This window comes from Piliocolobus tephrosceles, chromosome 6 (assembly GCF_002776525.5).
Source record: "Piliocolobus tephrosceles isolate RC106 chromosome 6, ASM277652v3, whole genome shotgun sequence".
Classification (NCBI taxonomy): domain Eukaryota; kingdom Metazoa; phylum Chordata; class Mammalia; order Primates; family Cercopithecidae; genus Piliocolobus; species Piliocolobus tephrosceles.
In genome coordinates, this window is record NC_045439.1 from 125,060,341 (window position 1) to 125,079,214 (window position 18,874).

General features: G+C 42.8%; 1 protein-coding gene and 1 non-coding gene across 17 annotated transcripts in view; both read left to right on the plus strand.

Annotated features, from left to right (window-relative positions):
* Positions 1-475: 475 nt before the first annotated feature.
* On the plus strand, positions 476-616 carry LOC111554827. The gene has a single exon (XR_002735343.1). It is a non-coding gene; the product is annotated as a U4 spliceosomal RNA (small nuclear RNA).
* A 2,660-nt stretch (positions 617-3,276) lies between these two features.
* HNRNPC (heterogeneous nuclear ribonucleoprotein C) overlaps positions 3,277-18,874 on the plus strand; it is a 60,286-nt gene continuing 44,688 nt past the window's right edge. For 6 of the 16 annotated variants that reach the window (XM_023230469.2, XM_023230476.2, XM_023230478.2 and 3 more), the window contains exons 1-2: positions 3,277-3,703; positions 10,036-10,061. The gene's annotated coding sequence lies outside the window, so the exon portion shown is untranslated. Of the gene's footprint in view, positions 3,704-4,332; positions 4,379-9,542; positions 10,062-10,096; positions 10,782-18,874 lie in introns of those variants that run through there. The other 10 variants (XM_023230470.2, XM_023230477.2, XM_023230479.2 and 7 more) reach the window with 6 other exon arrangements.

Below are 18,874 nucleotides of genomic sequence, written 5' to 3' on the forward strand. Positions count from 1 at the left end.
AAGTCAAGAGGCCAGACATGGCCGGGCGCGGTGGCTCAAGCCTGTAATCCCAGCACTTTGGGAGGCCGAGATGGGCGGATCACGAGGTCAGGAGATTGAAACCATCCTGGCTAACATGGTGAAACCCTGTCTCTACTAAAAATACAAAAAAAAAAAAAAAAAAAAAAAACTAGCCGGGCGACATGGCGGGCACCTGTAGTCCCAGCTACTCGGGAGGCTGAGGCAGGAGAATGGCGTGAACCCGGGAGGCGGAGCTTGCAGTGAGCTGAGATCCGGCCACTGCACTCCAGCCTGGGTGGCAGAGCAAGACTCCATCTCAAAAAAAAAAAAAAAAAAGCGAGACAGGCCATAGCTGGGATTGTCATCATAATAATAATAATAGGGAGGCCCAGGTTGGTGGATCGCTTGAGCACAGGAGTTTGAGACCAGCCTGGGCAACATGGTGAAACCCCATCTCTGCAAAAATTAGAAAACTAGCTTAGCGCAGTGGCAGTATCTTAGCCAATGAGGTCTATCTGAGGTGCGAGTATTGCTAATTGAAAACTTTTCCCAATACCCTGCCGTGATGACCTGCAATGTAGTTCGCATTGGCAATTTTTGACAGTCTCTACGGAGAATGAAAAAAAAAAAAAAAGAAAGAAAGAAAACTTAGTCTGGTGGCACATGCCTGTAGTCCTAGCTACTCAGGAGGCTGAGGTGGGAGGATCTCTTGAGCCCAGGAAATTGAGGTTGCAGTGAGCCCAGGAAATTGAGGTTGCAGTGAGCCCTGATGGTGCTACTGCACTCCAGCCTGGGCGACAGAGTGAGATCCTGTCTCAAATAATAGTAATAATAATAATAATAATAATAATAATAATAATAATAATAATATAAATTACGTGTCAACCAGACCCGACAGACTTCAGGCCTCTCTGAGTAAGTACTACATAAAATATACAACAAAGAAAAAACAGGGCTGGCATGGTGCCTCTCGCTTGTAATCCCAGCATTTTGGGAGGCCAAGGAGGGAGGACTCCTTGAGCCTAGGAGTTCAAAACTAGCCTGGGCAACATGGCAAGACGCTGTCTCTACAAAATATAAAAAAAATTAGCCAGTGTGGTGGTGCACACCTGTGGTCTCAGCTACTACAGAGGCAGAAGTGGGAGGATTGCTTGAGACTGGGAGGTTGAAGCTGTAATGATCCGGGATCATGCCAGTGCACTCCAGGCTGGGAAACAGAACAAGACCTCATCTCAAAAGAAGGAGAGGGAAAAAAGGACAGTCTATCTGCTTGTCCTGGAAAAACAGCAATTTCCCCTGATAAATACAAGTTAATGGTTAATTAATATTTCATTAATTTATTAATAGGTAGTAACAAGGAAAATATATTGAAGGTTTTTTTTTTTTTGAGACGGAGTCTTGCTCTGTCGCCCGGGCTGGAGTGCAGTGGCCGGATCTCAGCTCACTGCAAGCTCCGCCTCCCGGGTTCACGCCATTCTCCTGCCTCAGCCTCCCGAGTAGCTGGGACTACAGGCGCCCGCCACCTCGCCCGGCTAGTTTTTTGTATTTTTAGTAGAGACGGGGTTTCACCGGGTTAGCCAGGATGGTCTCCATCTCCTGACCTCGTGATCCGCCCGCCTCGGCCTCCCAAAGTGCTGGGATTACAGGCTTGAGCCACCGCGCCCGGCAGAAAAGTACAATAAGGTTTTAAGGCCGGGTGCGGTGGGTCACGCCTGTAATCCCAGCATTTTGGAAGGCTGAGGTGGGCGGATTAGGAGGTCAAGAGATGGAGACCGGCCGGGCGCAGTCAGAGAGAGCCAGACTCTGTCTCCAAAAAAAAAAAAAAAAAAAAAAAAAAAAAGATGGAGACCTTCCTGGCCAACGTGGTGAAACCCCGTCTCTACTAAAAATAAAAAATAGCTGGACGTGGTGGCGCGCACCTGTAGTCCAAGCTACTAGGGAGGCTGAGGCAGGGGAATAGTTTGAATCCAGGAGGCGGAGGTTGTAGTGAGTCAAGATGGCACCATGCACTCCAGCCTGGTGACAGAGCGAGACCCCGTCTCAAAAAAAAAAAAGTAAAAAAAAAAAAACATCACATGTAATTTTCCCACCAGGAGAGAACCACTACTAACACTTTAGTGTATACTTTCTCCCATGTTTTTTGTCTTTGCTTTTTAAAATAGTTTAAAGCGGTCTGGCGTGGTGGCTCACGCCTGCAATCCCAGCACTTTGGGGGGCCGAGGCGGGCGGATCACTTGAACAGCCTGGCCAACACGGCAAAATCCCATCTATACTAAAATACAAAAATTGGCTGGACATGGTGGCGTGCGCCTGTAATCCCAGCTACTAGAGAGACCGAGGCAGGAAAATCGCTTGAACCCGGGAGGCGGAGGTTGCAGTGAGCCAACCTCGCTGGAGGTCGTCACTCAGGATTTCCTTACGCTGCCAGAAATCCGAGGTCTGGGCGAACCTTTTACTAGGCACTCTAAGGAGCAGCGACAGGACACCGTGGCCGCCAATCAACCTCAACTGGAGGCAGTTGCACTCCAGCCTGGACGACAGTGACTCTGCCTAAAAAAAAAAAGAAAAAGAAAAAGAAATAGAAAAAAAGAAATTGCTCCCTTAGTAGAGCTGATGCTAATCCACTGCGTGCGCAGTTCCTATAATGTAACCAGAAGGACTGGCAGGTGACGGGGGTAGCTAGGAGACAAGCCATTTTAAGAGGAGGGAAATTAAAGGAGCAGATTCGGAGGGATGGGCCAATTTTACTGGCACTTAAGATATTAGTGAGTGAGATGCCTTGGGCCAGACGCCGGGATTTTGCACTTCATTTACTTTTCATATTGGAGAGGAATAAGGAAGTCAGTTGGTTTGGATGGAATATGTGTTGTCTGAAGAAGGGTTTAATAGGCTGAGAAGCAGAGATGTCTACGAGGTAGCTGACATTCGAATCTGGAACTGAGAAAGGCTCTCGGGTTGGAAAAACGACAGGGCTGGTTAGTTTTCTACACACTTTAACACGGCCTAGTCACCGCGGGTCCCTCCTCATTTTAAGTAAAGTTCTTTTTTTATTCACATTGCACGCCGGAGGCTTCATTTCGCGCTTTTTTTCTCCTAGGCCCGGGGCTAGGGCAAGTCCTTTGCGCCCGTCACCTAACAACGCCCCTCAATTCCTTCCCCGCCCCCGCGCCGCCGGAAATCCGAGGTCTGGGCGAACCTTTTACTAGGCACTGTAACGAGCAGCGATAGGACACCGCGGCCGCCAATCAGGCCTTCCAGATACCCGGATGTGAGACGGTGCGCGATACAAAGGCGAGTTTCCACCCAGAGGGTCGTCCGGTGCAATAGCCAATAAGCATGCCCCAGGCGATAAATGACAGGAAAATTAACCAGTTACAAACTAGTTTCTCTCACGCATGTGGAAATTCTTCTGCTTAGTCTAACCCACTGCCAATTGTGACTGGATATCATTGTGAGAAGCGGTTGAACTGTCTAATTAGGAGCGGGAGCGAAAAAACACACAGCCAATAGGAAGAGTCTCAGGAATGGGGCGGGGACTAGGCCTTCGCCTCGGCGGCAGAGGAGACTCGGGGGCCATTTTGTGAAGAGACGAAGACTGAGCGGTTGTGTCCCCGTTGCCGACCTCGTCCAGCAGTCGGTTTCTCCACGCAGAATCCGGGAGTAGGAGACTCAGAATCGAATCTCTTCTCCCTCCCCCCTCCTGGTAAGTGGAGAGGGCGGACGCAGGGAAGGCGCTGGGTTTTTCGGGAAGCGAGAGGCAGTGTGGGAGAGAATATGAGGGAACCCTTCCCCCTAACTGACCGGGCCCTCATTTATTCTGTTTGTTTTGGGGGATTAGGTCTGAAGCGGGAGGGGTTTTACAGGCCTCAGCCTCTGCGTAGGTTTAACCTGGTGTCCTCTAGGCCACGATCGCCAGGGAAAATGCCCTTTTTTCGTTCTTCCTGTGTTAACGGCTGCTTTCCTTTCATTTTCTACGACCGCGAGGACTCCGGGATCCTGAAAATGAAGATCGCGATGTTCATTAATATAATCGAAGTTAACATAGCGCCGATGCCTTCTATTACTTCGGTTCTTCTTACATGTAAAAATTGGGGGAGGGGGAGGGGGAAGGTTACCAAGTAGATGTATCGCGAGCCTTTAAATCCTGGATCGTGCCGCGTGGCCTACGAGAAAGGTTTAACAAAAGATTTAGCATTTTACTGATAACTTTTTATTTTATTCCCCTCTATGAGCAAATGATGGAGCTCGAAGTAGTTATTTTCACCTACGTTTGTAAAAGGAAATATTGTGATATAACTATATTAATAATTACAGCTGACTTTTCATCTGCAGGTTACAAAACACTTGAAATATATAAGTTAGTGGAACTTTGCTCGAGGTAGGTATTAACTCTCTTTCTCAGACAGAAACTGAGGCAGAAAAATGTTGATTACTAGGGTCATATTAAGTCAGTAGCAGAACTACTAAGGAATTTGACCACGAGGTCAGTGGAGTGGTTTTTACCTGGTTAATGGAATACCGGGTTCTAAAAGTACAATATTTGAATCTTTGTAAGAACATGATGACGGAAACCACGAGGTAACTGGAAATTCCCAAATTGCGCTTAAGAAAAAATACTACGAGACTTGAGAATTTGTTATTAACGTAACTTCCTAAGTGTAAGATGACAAAATTTGACTTTCAGGTTATTCTGGCGTTAATTTTCCCGTCCACCTAAACTTGGGCAAAAATTCAATTGCTACATTTTATTAAGCAAATATTAACAGTGCTGTTACTTGCTCGGTGCTGAAATTTGATAAAAAACTTATAAGTTAAAAAAGTTACAGATCTTTAGTGTCACGTTCACTTATCTGGGAAATCGGTTTTTTAAATCCTCACATGAGATTTGGTTAAGCTTATTTTTTATAATCTGTTAATTTCACAAAAACTAAAGCTGTTAAGCACAGTTTAAATCAATTCTGCTGGGTAAGAAATTCATCTGTACGGCAACCTATTTGATAGGAAGTAAAATAAGGGTCAAAAACATCGCGACCGCTTTAAGTTTGAGTATATTATTACAGGAACTTTAAAATTTATCATCGTGCTGAACTGTTAGAAATGAGGTAAAGGCAAAAATAGATTAATTGGGAAATCATGTAGTAAAAATAATGTTGGCAAAGAGAAATGTCAGAAATGTATTTAAGAATATTTGATAATAGCTGAAATTGATTGACGGGCACTTTTCTTTGCCTTTGAGGTGTTAGAAATATGGGTTCCTTCCGATCAGTATGTATATCAGATCAGTATGTGTATCAGTGTACCAAAAATTCTTTGAGTTAATATCAAGAACTGTTTGCCACGGCATTTATATCACAATTCCAGGTGTGTTCTCAACTGGGTAGGCATTTAGTAACATTTTCTTATTGGCTAGGGGGAAAAGTTGAAGGATGGCCAGGTTGCAGGTTTTCTGACCTTTCCCCCCCCTGCATGCCTGTGCCACTCTTGGGAATACTTTGTAGTTGATGTTCCTTCTATGGAGAATTTAAACAGGTTACGTTTGTAATTAAATCTCTTAGAGGATTTGACATGGCATTCGACCTTGTTTTGGATGGAATGGCAGTGCAAAACAAGCAAAGAAGAAACTCAAATAGCTATTTGCTCTAATTTTAAAGACTAAGGGGCAAATTATTAAAACTTAATATAAGTGTTGAATGTGAGAGGTATTGAGTAGGGAGTAAGTTTGCCTAGGAGGAGAAATAGATTTTAATTCTCCTTGCTTAAATAAGAGGACTTAGACTTTTTTTTTTTAAACTTATTTGAGTTTTTAGTTTCTAATTCAAATTTTTTGTTGCCAGAAGACTAAAAACTGTACAGATGCAGTCTTTTTAAAGCAGTTTTTTTTTTTTTTGAGACGGAGTCTCACTGTTGCCCCAGGCTGGCAGTGCAGTGGCACAATCTCGGTTCACTGCAGCCTCTGCCTCCCGGGTTCGAGCGATTCTCCTGCCTCAGCTTCCCAAGTACCTGGGATTACAGGCGTGCGCCACCACGCCGGGCTAATTTTTATATTTTTAGTAGAGACGGGGTTTCACCATGTTGGTCAGGCTGGTCTCGAACTTCAGAGATCAGGCAATGCCTCCGCCTCCCAAAATACTGGTATTGCACGTGTGAGCCACGGCACCCGGCCCCAGCTTTCTAAATTAGTAGTTGTTACTGTTATTCTTAACCACATTATTTCAGTCTTCAAATAATTAGTAGTTGTCTCTGGGGAGCATTATTTGCTCTTAATATGCATATTCTTGTATTCTCATTGGAAATGGGAAGATTTTGGTTTTGTGCATACTAGATTTACTAGAGGATTGGTGAGAACTAGAAAGTTGAGAGGATTGGTGAGAACTAGAAAGTTGAGGTGTGGCATAACTACAGGTTTTCTCGATATTGAATTGGATTTATTAACATAAGAAATTTTGGTTTCTTAACCAAAGAGAATTTATTTTTCTTTGGTTAATAAGAAAATCTTGTAAGAAAATTTGGTTTCTTAACCAAAGAAAAGAGGTTTCTTTGGTACATTTACTGTGATAGGTTATGTGTTTTTGGATTTATATTGTATCAGGAAAACATTATTTGGTGCTCTAACTTGATTCTGTCACAATACACTGGAAGGACAGGCACTTTGTTTAAAGAATTGATTCTAGAGGCCACACGCGGCTGCTCGTGCCTGTAATCCCAGCACTTTGAGAGGCTGAGGCGGGTGGATCACGAGGTCACGAGTTCCAGACCAACCTGCCAATATGGTGAAACCCCCATCTCTACTAAAAATACAAACATAAACTGGGTGTGGTGGCGCTCGCCTGTAGTCCCGGCTACTCGCCTGTGGTCCCAGCTACTCCGGAGGCTGAGGCAGGAGAATAGCTTGAACCTGGGAGGCAGAGGTTGCAGTGAGCCATCGCACCACTGCACTCCAGCCTGGGCAACAGAGCGAGACCCCGTCTCAAATAATAAGTAATAATAATTGATTATAAACTGGGGAAGAGATAGATTCCCAATTTAAAATCTTCACAGTGGTTCTCAAACATTAGCCAACACCAGGATCAATAGGGCTAGTTAAAACATTGCTATGATCTCTGCCACCAGGTTTTCTGATTAAGTCTGGGGTGGGGCCCGAGAGCTTGAACTTCTAGTAAGTTCCAGGTGATGATGCTCATGCATCACTCATTCTGAGAGGTACCCCTTTAGAAGGGATCCAAACCTCAGGCAGGTTTTGACAAATAACCTAGAGATACTTTTTTAAAAAACTACCTTTGAGCTTTATGTAAGGATACTTTTTTTTTTTTGAGAGCCTCATACTGTCACCCAGATTAGAATGCAGTAGCATCAGCTCACTGTAACCTCTGCCTCCCAGGCTCAAGGATGCCCTCAGCCTGAGTAGCCCTGCTAATTTTTTGTATTTTCGGTAGAGACAGAGCCATGTTTCCAGGCTGGCCTTCAACTCCTGAACTCAGGTGATCCACCCGCCCCAAGCCTCCCAAAGTGCTGGGATTACAGGAGTGAGCCACCCTCCCTGGCCTCAAGGAATATTCTTGATTGAAAATGGTGCTAAAGTTGGTCTTTTTATGAGTGGTAGCTCTTCAGTGTAACATCAAATCTTGGGAGATACCTGAACTTCTTGATGTTGAAAGATAGAATTGGTTTCTTTTCACATTTTTCTTTCCTTTTAAGCTTATGTCTTGTGGCACCTGTACAAAGGATTTGGTTGTGGTTGAACTATAAAGTTACATATCTTGAAAATTGATTACCAGGTTTGGGCTGTGGCTCCAAATAAGAAAATGAAATGTTTCACCATAGCTGTATTTCATAAACAGGAAAAGAACATTCAGATGTATATTTCCTACAATTCTTCACAAACTTGCCGCAGTTTGTACATTCATACAGTTTCACACATCAAATGTAAACATTAACTGTCCTTCCTACACTCTTCTACTTTTTAAAAATTTACGGTTTTAGTTACAGTACCTGTTGCTGCTGTAGTCATTCATGCATAGTTGCCTCAAGGAACACTTTTTATTTTTTTTTTGAGACGGAGTCTCGCTCTGTCATCCAGGCTGGAGCGCAGTGGCTGGATCTCAGCTCACTGCAAGCTCTGCCTCCTGGGTTTACGCCATTCTCCTGCCTCAGCCTCCTGAGTAGCTGGGACTATAGGTGCCCGCGTCCTTGCCCGGCTAGATTTTTGTATTTTTTAGTAGAGACGGGGTTTCACCGTGTTAGCCAGGATGGTCTTGATCTCCTGACCTCGTGATCTGCCTGTCTCGGCCTCCCAAAGTGCTGGGATTACAGGCTTGAGCCACCGTGCCCGGCCGGCTCAAGGAACACTTCTAAATGCTCAATTAAAAGAAATTTTTGAGACAGGGTCTCTCTCTGTTGGCCTGGCTGAAGTGCAGTGGCGTCATCAGAGCTCACTGCAGCCTCAAACTCCTGGGCTCAAGTGATCCTCGCTCCTCAGACACCTAAGTAGCTGGGATTACAGGCTGCCACACCCTGTTAATGTTTTTTGTTTTTAATAAAGTCTTGCCACGTTTCCTAGGCTCGTCTCAAAGTACTGAGCTCAAGCCATGCTCTACCGCAGTCTTCCAAAGTGTTGGAATTACAGATGTGAGCCACCACACCTGGCCTTAAAATATTTTAATTTCCTGAAATTTACAAAGGAGCATAAGACCTTATGGCTAAATTGAAAAGTGAGTGCAGCTTGTTCATTGTTTGCACAAGGAGCTACAGTCTAATTGTAGTTCTTATTTTAGCTAATGAAACAACCAGTTTGTCATGGAAATTATTTTAGTGTATTGTGTACCAGATTTTAGAATCCATAACTTGAAGTTAGCTATACATGCTACATAGTAAACAGTGGACTACAGAAACAAAAGAAGTATTAATATAAGGACCTTAATTTTTTCACCTATTTTGTGACCTTAAATATTCAATAGCCATAGTAGTCTTTTTTTATTCCATTTGTATTTTCGTTTTGTCAGTGAGTGGAATAATGTGCTCCTTATTTAAAACATCTTTCCCCCTAACAGTAGAACCTATTAGGTCTTAGAGATCTAGAGTCATCTCTAGTCTAGATCTTCATGGTAGGCCATTCACCTTCAGTCTGTTACTCATAGTAAAAACTCCATGGGCTTTAAGTTTAAAACCCATGAATCTGCTTAATTTTTACAGTCTCAATATTTGACATTTGCTCACTATTTCACCTCTATTTGTTGGCCCGGTTTTTCTGTATTTTCTTTGCCCAAACTGCTCATTATCAAGATGAATATTTGGATATACTCTTTTTGAGACCCTCAAGGGCATATTGACATGGATTTAGTTAATTTTAGTCACCTATTGATGTTGAAGAATTGTGAAGACAGTCACCGGTAGAGGTGATTCTATGGAGGCTATCCCATCCCAGTGGAATGTTAATGCTTTACCAAAGTGTGTTAGCTGCAATAGACAGATGTTTCTGTCTTGGGGGTTTAGGGCACAACATTTCTGAGGAACTCTGACTCAATCTGTCCCTTCTCCTTTCACAGGGCAGCAAGGCGAACCCCATCCCTACTCACTGGAGCTCAGCTTTGATTTTTAACCTCCCTTCCCCACCCTTCCAGAACACACACATTCCATTCCAAAACTGATTTTATAAAGACATTTTAAACATAATGATGCAACTTGGTGTGCACTACGGCAAATGTACAGGTGTTTTTTTTTTAATTGTTTCCAAAACCGGGACCTGGATTTAAGATGTAATTTTTAAAATTTCTATTTCTATTTTTTCTGCAGCAGTTGGGTTAGAGGAGGAGGAGCCTTTTAGCCTCTCATAAACTGACCTCTCTACTTCCTCGTGTATTTTTAAGATTGATTGATGATGTCGAAAGGGCTTTGCTTGTCTGCTACTGAAAACTTTATCCTTGCGGTTTTTGTGGAAACTGCTTTTGGAAAGAGAAAAGAAATGAACTTTACTGACTTGACATTTTTGCACCTCCCGTTTTTCTAATCTGGGCTATTTTTATTTTTGTTTTTTTACAGTGAGATTTTTTTGATCTTCAGCTACAGTAAGTTATTCCAATTTTTTTTTAACATTTTTCCTGACTTTCCGCTGATTTCCTTTTTATTGTTGTTACTAGTTACTATTACTTATTATTATTATTATATTAATACTTATGATGGTGATGATGATGATGATAATGACACTGATGATTTTTAACCGGATTAAAATCGAGTTTTTCTGAATGTTTCTAAGAATTTCTCCGGCCTCCTGATTGACTTTGGAGTTTTGCATCTTGGGAGAGAAAGCGAAGGCATTAGTATTTTTAAGTGGATTGATCACATAAACCTTTTCTCTCCCAACCCCACCCTTGCCCTCATCCCCTTCCCCACACTGAACAGAATTTTACTGGCTGTTAAGTCTATGACCTTATTTTTCCTGATCTTTAACTTAACTGTTTTAGAGCATCTCTGGACGTCTGTATTTTTAATTTTTTTTATTTTTGTTTTTTTATTTTTAATCTTTCATTTGTTAAATTTTTAAACTGTGCTGCAATAAAATGTGTGTGGTACTACTTAACACTTATGATCGTGATGGCATTTTCCCCGAAAGCCATCTTCCTCCTGTTTCCCTTGAAATCCCATCCTGCTTTTCCTGTACACTACCCCTCACAAACCACAAGCTGCAGCAACATGGATGCCCAGCCTGGAGCAGCAGCAGCCAGGATGACCTGGAGCCAGGGGGGCCTTCGGAACAGATGCACACCCTTCCTGGGTGATGGTAAGAGGTGTGAGGTCCACTTGGATTCATTACAAAGACTAGGAAATAAACCCGTTTAACAGTTTAGCTGATGTGTATAGGTCATAGCCTCTGGAAGTGTTTGGATTAAGCGTTTTGTGTGTGCATCCTGAAGTGTTTCCCAAGAGGGACCACCTCAGTTATTTGTAAACTAATGGAATAATAGGAGTTTCTAATTAACTTGGGCTGATTAGAACATTTTGGGTACTTGGAAAGAGCAGCTGAAGTTTAAAATGAAAGTGGCTTGTATTAATGATTAGCAACAAGACAACATATTGGGGAATCCTTTTTTTTAGATTATTACAAATTAGTAAACATTTTCTGTCATTTAACATATTTCTTGGGTTTGTGACATTTTTGGATTGTATTCTATTTAGACTTTTTATCTCATTAAAATTTCGCAAGAGTCAAACCGCAAGAGATACAACATAGTATTAAAATGCTATCTCACTGGAGGGTTTTTAAAAATTTGAAGAAAGGTAGGCTTTTTGACCTCACAAAGCAGGGAACTGTTTAACCTATACATCCAAATCAGGAACCATCTCAGGCTGACCCCTTTTACAGTGGTGACTCAAGGCCCAGCTAGATTTTGGGAATTCTAGTGTGAATTCATAGAGTTCCTAATGATAAGAAGGAATGAATTCTGTGTTATTCACAGGAATGGTGTAGAGATTAATAAAGATGTGGATAGCCAAACAGTAAGAATATTAGCAAGCCGTACTATTTTCCTCACTACAGCAAAATGTTTTGATAACCATTTTAGAGTTGCCCTGATAGATTTCAAGCTGGGGGATAATGAGATTTTATTTTAGAATATTTCTGTTTTTTATAGAGACAGTCTCACTATGTTGTCTAGGCTGGTCTTGAACTCCTGGGCTCAAGCGATCCTCCTGCCTTGACACCCCAAAGTGTTGACATTACAGGCGTGAGCCACTGCACCTAACCAACCTGGAATAATTTTTTGAAGGCATATTCGGTGCTGTTGTATTAGGGTAAATCACAAACTTGCCTCCTTATACCAAGTAAAATCTAGTTTAAGTGAAAACCAAAGGTACACTCAAAACAGAATGGAAGAAAGTTAAGGAAAAGATTCCTGGAGGTTATCTAGAAAAATAATGGGACTCTTTTTATTTTTTAAATAGGTGCAAGTTTTATTGATGCCCTCTATTGTATGAGAGCTATTTTTTCTACTTCTTTGCTGCTGTCAGTATATGGAAGCTGTTCACTATAGGTTTAGTTAGGTTTATTCCTTGTTAATTCTACAAATTTATTGTTTTTATGGGACATGTTCTGTTTCGGGATATAAAAAACAGTTTATTATGTTTACGGGCTTTGCAGCTTAGGGAGACTCATGAATGAAATAATGTCCATATATGATGAGAGGTAAATACCGATCCTATAGAAGTGTGCCGAAATAAGCTGGGGGCGTTGGTAAGCCTGCAGTCACAACTAATTGGAAGGCTGAGGCAGGAGGGTCCTTTGGCCCAGGAGTTGAGAGGCTTTAGTGTGTGATGTGATTATCCACTGCACTCCAGGCTGGGCAACATAATGAGACCCCATCTCTCTCTCTTTTTTTTTTTTCTGAGACAGTCTCGCTCTGTTGCCCAGTCTGGAGGGCAGTGGTGCAATCTTGGCTCACTGCAACCTCTGCCTTCCAGGTTCAATCAATACTCCTGCCTCAGCCTTCCTAGTAGCTGGGACTGTAGGCACAGACCACCATCCTTGGCTAATTTCTATATTTTTGGTAGAGATGAGGTTTCACCATGTTGGCCAGGCTGGTCTCAAACTCCTGACCTCTTGATCTGCCTGCCTCGGCCCCCCAAAGTGCTGGTATTACAGGCGTGAGCCACCGCGCCGGGCCTTAAATTTTTGTATTTTTTGTAGAGACCCGGTGAGACCCTGTCTCTTTTTAAAAAAAGAAAGCATGCAGAAATGGTTACCTAACCCTAAGAGGTGAGGGGATCTTTTTTTTATTTCATTATTTTTATCCCTTCTACCTTAATCACATAAAGGGATTTTTTTTTAATAAGACAGAGTCTGTGTCACCCAGGCTGGAGTGCAGTGGTGTAATCTCACACCACTACTGGCACCTGTTACCATGCCCAGCTAATTTTTGTGTTTTTAGTAGAGATGGGCTTTCATCATCTTGGCTAGGCTGGTCTTGAACTCCTGACCTCGTGATCCACTCACCTTGGCCTCCCAAAGTGTTGGAATTAGGCGTTGAGCCACCATGCCTGGTTGACGGGATCCTTTTAAGAGAGGTAGTGTACTGAAAATAATCTTAAGGCCAGAGAATAAAAGTTTGAATGACATACATGCCAAGGCGTTTATATCTTACCCAAAAACCAATGGTGAGCCATTTTAGAAAGATTCTAAATTGGAAAGTGACATCAGATTTTCCTTTTATTTTTATTTTTTTTAGACAGGGTCTTGCTCTGTCATCCAGGCTGGACTGCAGTGACATTAAACATTAACAAGGCTCACTGCAGCCTTGACCTCCTGGGTTCAAGCCATCTCTGGCTTCAGCGTCCTGTGTAGCTGGGACTACAGACGTGCACCATAACACCTGACTATTTTTTATTGTTATTTTTTTAGTGGAGACAGGTCTCATTTTGTTTCCCAGGCTGGTCTCAAAAACTATTGGAATATTTTAATTTTTAGGACTGTCTTTGTAATAACAGTATGGAAATGGTGTAGAGAAAATGAGATTGGAAGTAAGAGATAGTAAGGGAGATAATTAAAATCCAAGGAAGAATAACGACCTAGTTTGGACAAAGGTAATGCTAATGAGATTAGAGATTAGGAGGTAAAATTAGGATCATCTCAGCACGGATATGATAGGGTGGACAAGGACATAGATTTGGCATGATTGCTGGTTTCTAGCTTCTGGGATAGGGATAGATAACTGGGGAAGGTAAACGAAGGGAGCAGATTATAGTTTGAGGGTGGGAAAAAGAATGTTTTAAACGTCTTGGAGGTGTTCAAGGAACATTCACATATAAGATGTTTATTAAATATTTGAGTACTTATTTTGAAAATCATTATTAGGTTTGGGCATATAGGGAAGAACAAAACATGTCCCCTGCCGTCATGGATATTACAGATCATTGAGGGAAGAAACAAAGTAAATGGCACTTTTCATAGTCAGCATCGATGAAGGAAAAGAACAAGGTGGATGAGAAGATAGCAAGGGAACATGGAATTTGGGGGAAGGAACCTTCCCTACAGGGAAGCTTGGCTATATGGAAGTAGCTAATGGTAAAGCTCATTCTGTAAGAAAACCATATGTGAAAGCACAGGTAATGAGGGGGAACAAGATTTGGCCTCCAAGTAAGAAATAATACTGGAAAATAATTACCAAGAATACATAGATGAGGGATGGAGTTGGAGAGGTAGGCAAGGATCAAACATTCATAGCACAGCCTTAGAGGGTCTTGTTTAAGATCCTATCTTGGTCACAGGTAGAATCTATTGAAGGATTTTGAAAAAGAGGTCTGGTTTATCTTCTGGCTGTTGTGTAGGGAATGTTAGTGATGAGGACTAAGAGGGCAAGTAGGGCAGTAAGTTAGACCAATACATTAGAGCAGGCTACTGTCTCAATCTCTTGGAGAAAATAATCATCCCAGGCCTAACAATAACTTGCCCTGGTTTTTCAGATGAGTTTTTATTGGATGTATTAATGAGCAAAATCAGTCGGGATAAGATAGATTGAGAACTGATCAGGCTCCAGGAAATTACTAATTAGTTCTGTGATACCTTGTTGGGTCATATAATGGCTTTTTGATTTGGCAGGGAAAAGTAGCAGGACGTTAATTTCTCTCTTATGGAAGTATTCTAAACACTTGACTGTGTCCACCACTGTTAAAGTTCTGAGTTTGTGTTAACTTACTTACCATCAAAACCTTGAGTAGGAGTAGATACTGTTAATCATTCATGTTTTAGAGGTGAGAATATTGGACTACAGAATGTAAATAACTTGCCTAAAGTTAAACAGCTTTAGTGGTTTAGCATGGATTCAACCCAGGGATTAAGGCTGCAGATTTCAACACTTAATGATAGTAGACTCCTTTCTTCACTTTGATATATTGAGCTTTTTTTTTTGTTTCTTTTTTTTTGGACAGAATCTCGCTCTTTTCGCCAGGCTGGAGTGCAGTGGCGTGATCTTTGGCTCACTGCAACCTCGCCTCCTGGGTTCAAGCAATTATTGTGCCTCAGCCTTCTGAGTAGCTGGGATTACAGGCATGCACCACCAAACCCAGCTAATTTTTGTATTTTTAGTAGAGATGGGGTTTCACCATGTTGGCCAGGCTGGTCTAGAACTTGTGACCTTGTCATCCGCCCACCTCCGTCTCCTAAAGTGCTGGGATTACAGGCGTGAGCTACTGTGTCCAACTGAGCATTCTAGAAAAACAAATTTTAGTTTGGTTAAAGTTCCAAAGAGTAACCTTGCACTTTTATTTTAAAAATTTTAAAACTAAATATGTTTGTATTTTTGCCCTTGAATTCCCAACACCTTAAATGGCTTACAGATGTGTATATGTACAAGGTAGTAAATTGTTCAGGTAGGTAGGTGTATCTTGGTAAAATGTTACCGTGGTTGTGATAGCATTGTTAGTAGGGAAGCAAGCACATTTTAAAAGTGAGCTTTAGGCCAGATGCAGCAGTTTATGCCTGTAATCCTAGCACTTTGGGAGGCTGTAGTTAGAGGATAGCTTAAGGCCAGGAAAGTCGGACAACATAGCAAGACCGGACAACATAGCAAGACCGTGTCTACAAAAAGCTGGGCGTGGTGGCACACAGCTGTAGTGTAGCTTCCTGGGAGACTGAGGCAGTAGAATTGATTGAGCTCAGGAGTTTGAGGTCAGGGTGAGTTATGATTGTGCCACTGTACGCCAGCCTGGGCGACAAGAGTGAGACCAAAAGTGAACTTTCCTTTTTTTAGAACTATCATAAAACAGTAAGAAGTGAACTTCAGTTGAAAAAAAGTTATTTATGGTTTAAAAAAAACACCCAGAGGGATGCGTTAACTAAGCCTGGGGATCCTTTTTCAATCCTCATCTCACTTGACCTGTTGGTTCCATTTAACCAAATCTCTTCCTTGAAACTTTTTTTTTAAATTTTTTTTACTTTGCTTCCAGTTTTTTTTTTTTTTTTTTTTTTTTTGAGATGGAGTCTCGCTCTGTCACCCAGGCTGGAGTGCAGTGGCCGGATCTCAGCTCACTGCAAGCTCCGCCTCCTGGGTTCACGCCATTCTCCTGCCTCAGCCTCCCAAGTAGCTGGGACTACAGGCGCCGCCACCTTGCCCGGCTAATTCTTTTGTATTTTTAGTAGAGATGGGGTTTCACCGTGTTAGCCAGGATGGTCTCGATCTCCTGACCTCGTGATCCGCCCATCTTGGCCTCCCCAAAGTCCTGGGATTAGAGGCTTGAGCCACCGCGCCCGGCCCCAGGTTTTTGTTACATGTTTCTGACTGTTAAACCTCTTTCTGTTGGAGTGCCCCATGGTTCAGTCTTTCCACTTCTCTTTTCTGTCCACAATCTGGGTCATTTCAGATTCATTCATGATTTAATATACCACCTATAAGCTGATATCCACACTCAAGATCAACAGCCTATACATTCGAATGTCATACCAATCAAGTTACCTACATGACAACTCTGTTGAATATCCAATATGTCAATTTAAAAGTGCAAAACTGCTCCTGATGTTCATCCCTCAAACCAGTGTCTTGTGTACTGTTGCCTTTTTCAGTTAATGAAACAATTTTTGTGTCTCTTGAGCCAAAGATTTTGGCTAGCCATCCTTGACTTTTTTTTTTTTTTTTTTTTTTTGAGGCAGAGTCTTGCTCTGTCGCCCGGACTGGAGTGCAGTGGCCGGATCTCAGCTCACTGCAAGCTCCGCCTCCCGGGTTTTCGCCATTCTCCTGCCTCAGCCTCCCGAGTAGCTGAGACTACAGGCGTCCGCCACCTCGCCCAGCTAGTTTTTGTATTTTTAGTAGAGACGGGGTTTCACCGTGTTAGCCAGGATGGTCTCGATCTCCTGACCTCGTGATCCGCCCATCTCGGCCTCCCAAAGTGCTGGGATTACAGGCTTGAGCCACCGCGCCCGGCCCATCCTTGACTTTTATTCATATGTCACCTTTGGCCTATTAGAAAACCGTGTTGGCTGGGTGTGGTCGCTCATGCCTGTAATCCCAGCACTTTGGGAGGCTGAGGGCGGCGCATCGCTTGAGCTTAGAAGTTTGAGACCAGCCTGGGCAACATGGTGAAACCCCATCTCTTCAAAAATATACAAAAATGAGCCGGGAGTGGTGGCACGTGCCTGTAGTCCCAGCTACTTGAGAGACAGGCATGAGAATCCCTTGAGCCCAGGAGGCAGAGGTTGCAGTGAGCCAAGATTGCACCCGCACCATTGCACTCCAGCCTGCGTGACAGAGCAAGACCCTGTCACAAAGAAAGAAAAGAAAATCATGCTGTCAGCTCTTTAAAATGTATCACTACTCATATTGTTGACACTTGGTCCAATTTCAAGCCACTATTGTATCTTGTGCATTATTATTATTTTTTTTTTGAGACGGAGTCCCGCTGTGTCACCCAGGCTGGAGTGCAGTGGCGGGATCTCAGCTCACTGCAAGCTCCGCCTCCCGGGTTTAGGCCATTCTCCTGCCTCAGCCTCCCGAGCAGCTGGGACTGCAGGCGCCCGCTTCGTTGCCCGGCTAGTTTTTTGTATTTTTTTAGTAGAGGTGGGGGTTTCACCGTGTTAGCCAGGATGGTCTCGATCTCCTGACCTCGTGATCCGCCCGTCTCAGCCTCCCAAAGTGCTGGGATTACAGGCTTGAGCCACCGCGCCCGGCCTCTTGTGCATTATTGTATAAAATAGGTTTGTATTTCTTTTGTCCCTCCACATAAGTTTTGTTCTTAAAGTGGTAGCTAGATTTGTCCTAAAATGTAATGTTTGAAAAATGTTTCTCTTTTTTTTTTTTTGAGATGGAGTTTCGCTCTTTTTTCCCGGGTTGGAGTGCAGTGGCACGATCTCGGCTCACTGCAACCTCCGCCTCCCGGGTTCAAGCGATTCTGCTGCCTCAGCCTCCCAAGTAGCCGGGATTACAGGCACCTGCCACCACGCCCAGCTAATTTTTTTTGTATTTTTAGTAGAGACAGGGTTTCACCATGTGGGCCAGAATGGTCTCGAATTCATGACCTCGTTGATCTGCCCACCTCCACCTCTCAGTGCTGGTGTGATCCACCGTGCCTGGCCGTTGAAAAATGTTTTGCCTGAAAACAAACAACCTGATGGCTGCCTTTTTCAGCATTGAAGTCAAAATTTTTCTGTGATTTACAGGGCATCCTATGTGATTTGTTGTGTCCCTTCCCTTACTGTTATACTGTGCTTCAGCCACACTGGCCTTCGTAACTGTCTTGAACACATTGGATATGTTTCCCCTTTAGAGCTTTTCCTTGGAATTTTCTCTGAGTCATATAGTTTGGTTCCTCAGTTCTTCTGAGACTTTTACTCAGAAGCTACCCCCTTAGTGATGTGTCTTCCCTTATTTAGCACTTTAAGCTCCCCTTCTCCTAAATTCGCTTTAGCACTTATCACCAACTGTAGAATTTGTTTTATGCTATGTAACGACATAAGAGATGTGTCCAGAATACATATGCCAAACAACATTGATTGCCTCTGGGCAAGAAGTAGGATTTAGGAGATTTGAAACTTGTGCTCTATGTGCTTAATACTGAGTGTTATAATGACCAATGTGGTAGTATATTCCTTCTAATTAAAAAGCTTAAAAATGTACATCAACCCTTGTGATTCTGTGTGGGTATAAATAGCATAGCTAGTCTGTGTAATAGAGGTTTAAGTAAGCAGTGTTAATAGCTGAAGAAAACTTCTTTAAAAGGTTTAGCCATGATGAAATGAGTCGAGTTAGCATTTGAGCACATAGACTACCATGATGTTGCCTGTATCAACATTTGGGAGAACTTGACCATTTTAAAAATAATCTCGGCTGGGCGCGGTGGCTCAAGCCTGTAATCCTAGCACTTTGGGAGGCCGAGACGGGAGGATCACGAGGTCAGGAGA